A 3,277-nucleotide genomic window follows, 5' to 3' on the forward strand; every position below is an offset into this window, starting at 1 on the left:
CATATTGTCTTGGCTAGCAAAATGCATATTGTGTGAACATGAAGGTACTTTAGGCCAGGAAAAATAATCCTCTCCTTCTGCCGACATTCCTGTCATTCCAGGGCCAGTTGTGTGTGTCAGGCCTACTTTCCTGCTGTAACTGGGCTAAAAGTTTTTGGGTTTTTTTTGTAATTTTTACAAAATGTAACCCCCTTTTTCATTGCTGAGGAACAATCCCCAAACCTCCCATTGTTGGAATGCTGACATAAACAGTCAAATATAGAGAGGAAGTCTGTAGCGGTTCCTATTTCATGACATCTGCTTCTTTCGCACGGAGGCTGTGCCTACCGCTTATAGATATATTAAATCAGGTTCTAAACATGACAGGTCTAATCCGCATAACCAAAGACAAGAAGAGCATTATACTCCGCCATGTACAGTTGTACCCATTCCATCACAAACCGATCATGTTCAGCTTTATGTCCGGTACATTATGTCCAATGCATTCAACATAATAAACTAGATAGATTACATTTGATGCCATCCAATACACGAGATGTTATACAAGATGCCCTCCTGATAGAGTCTGTGTCCAGTGAAGCATATGGGAATCAGGCCTTTGGCAGGGATGGCAGAATCAGGGGGTAGCATTCTTGAAGGATGTGATCTCTCGGTTCTATTTTCTGCAGGAAAAACGATACACACACACACACACACACACACACGATGCTATACAGAGAATAAGCAATGCGGTGGGTTTTGTTTCTTCATGAAAGCTCAGATATAGAGCTGGTGCTATTATTCTCAGCCAGTCAAGACAGAGAATACAAAAACACTTTGCAACCTTCTTAACCAGGGGTGGGATTCTACCAGTTCAGACCAGTTCGAGTGAACCAGTAGCTCCAACGATCAGCTGAGAGTGAATCGGTTTGCTCAGACAATCAGGTGGGCCCACCTGCCCGCCCTTGTGCTATACTAACCTATATCTTCTCAGCTGATTTGCATAGCAAAGCCAATTGCTGTGCCTCAGTTGTGTTACCCCCCCCCCAGAACAGTGGTGAAATTCAATTTTTTACTACCGGTTCTGTGGGTGTGGCTTAGTGGGTGTGGCAGGAGAAGGATACTGTAATATCCCCATTCCCGCCCCACTCCAGGGGAAGAATACTGCAAAATCTCCATTCCCACTCCATTCTGAGGCCAGCCATAGGTGGCATTTGTTGGTTCTCCGAACTACTCAAAACTTCCGCTACTGATTCCCCGAACTACTCAAACTTTCCTCTACCAATTCCCCAAACTATTCAAAATTTCTGCTACCGGTTCTCCGAATTATTCAAAATTTCCGCTACCGATTCCACGAACTATTCAAAATTTCTGCTACTGGTTCTCCAAACTACTCAAAATTTTCGCTACCGGTTCTTTGAATTACTCAAAATTTCCGCTACTGATTCCCCAAACTATTCAAAATTTCTGCTACCGGTTCTCCGAATTATTCAAAATTTCCTCTACCGATTCCCCGAACTATTCAAAATTTCTGCTACCGGTTCTCTGGATTACTCAAAATTTCCACTACCGGTTCTCTGAATTACTCAAAATTTCACTACCAGTTCTCCGAATTACTCAAAATTTCTGCTACCAGTTCCCTGAACTACTCAAAATTTCTGCTACCTCATGATCTTCATCGCTGATTTTTACATCTATTCTTTTTTTTAAAAAAAGACTACTGTGCCTTGGCACTGATTATGATCAGGATGATCTTGCCAATGGTGGAGATTAAAAAGTTAAAAAGAAAGTCAACCTCCCCACTCTCCCTCCTCCAACTCCATCTTATCTCTGGAAAGTTTGGGGATAAGAAAACAACAACACCCCTAACCCACGTTCTAATGTTTAGGGGGATTAGGGCTTTTATATTGTGGAATTTTAATGGGGTAAGCCGCCCGGAGTCACCATGCAGCGTCCATATAAATGTGTTTAATAAATAAATAACAGGCTGTGGAGCTTAGGAACAATTAAACAAAGGATGCAATCTCGTACTGTGTAATGTTATATAATGTTTAAGAGGCATAGCTTAAGTTTTCCAAAAAGAAAAAGAAAACCAACCCATTCATCATGAGTCTTTGGAGTGGGGGGGAATGATTAACCTTGGGTTTGGGGGGAGGGAAAGGAGAGGAGAATCCTCCCTTATTTTTCCTTGCCAGGATGGACACCCCCTCCCCTGCCCTCGGGGCTTAGAAATGTCAACATGAAGGGCACCCAGGGGCCTTGCATCTCTGCAAAGATTCTCCCACAAAGGGGCCAAGTTCTGTAATGTTTAACATCCAAACAAAGAGGCCCGTCTTTGCGAAAGGAGCGGAGCTGCCCAAATGGTAACTACCAAGCCCTGTTATCTCTGCTCGCCTTCCCAGACCAGCCTCGGAAAGGTTGAGCGGCTTGTTTAATTTTTAACCATGTTGATTGCCGTTTGGGAAAAGGGGGTCTTTAAAGCGCACAAACGTGTGCAGAACTGAACTTCCAAATCTTCAGGCGCTCCTATCACCGTGCTCCAACAATCTGAAGGGGAGGGAGGAGAATGGGAAACCTACAAGGCCTTTTGACAAAGAAGGCCCCACCTCCCACCCCACCTCAAAAACATAGGAGGAACCTGCAAATCGAGAATGGAGATTATTTTCTGTAAAATAAAATAGATAAAATGATCTATAAAAAGGGAAGGACAGCACACTAAATTGGAGGGGCTGACCCCTTGAAGCTGTAGGAAGTTAAAACCCACCCCTCTCCTAGAAAAATGAAATATCCTGGAAAATATTAAAAAGGCAGAATATTACATTTCCCTGGATAAGGAAATGGAGAAACATGTTTTAGGCAGGAAACAGACTCACTCTTTAATAGCTCCCACCTTTGTCAATGAGCCATTAAAATGCTTCAGCCAGACTATTCTACATAACAAAGATATCTCCCTTCAGCTCCAAGGTGATGGGATTAAGGCATGATAGTATTAGCCCTGTACCTATCTCATCACCGGGGACCTGGGAAGAAGCAATGTTCAACCAAACGTGGACTCATAACACAGCCTAGAGAGTTGCCCCTGCATTGGCCCCATAGGAGTCTGGCAACCAATCAGAATACAAACTCAAGATCAAAGGCCAGAGAGGGCATAAAACCAGGGCCTTCCAACATCCCGGTCTCTTTTTCTTCTTCACCCAACATCTGGAAGCATGTGATTCCCCTTTTCTGTTCAAGAGCTCAAGCCATGCGAACCTGTTCACCATTAAACCATCTTTCTAAGCAGCCTCCATGTTTCCAG

Source organism: Thamnophis elegans, chromosome 2 (genome assembly GCF_009769535.1).
Source record: "Thamnophis elegans isolate rThaEle1 chromosome 2, rThaEle1.pri, whole genome shotgun sequence".
NCBI classification, from domain to species: Eukaryota; Metazoa; Chordata; class Lepidosauria; order Squamata; family Colubridae; genus Thamnophis; species Thamnophis elegans.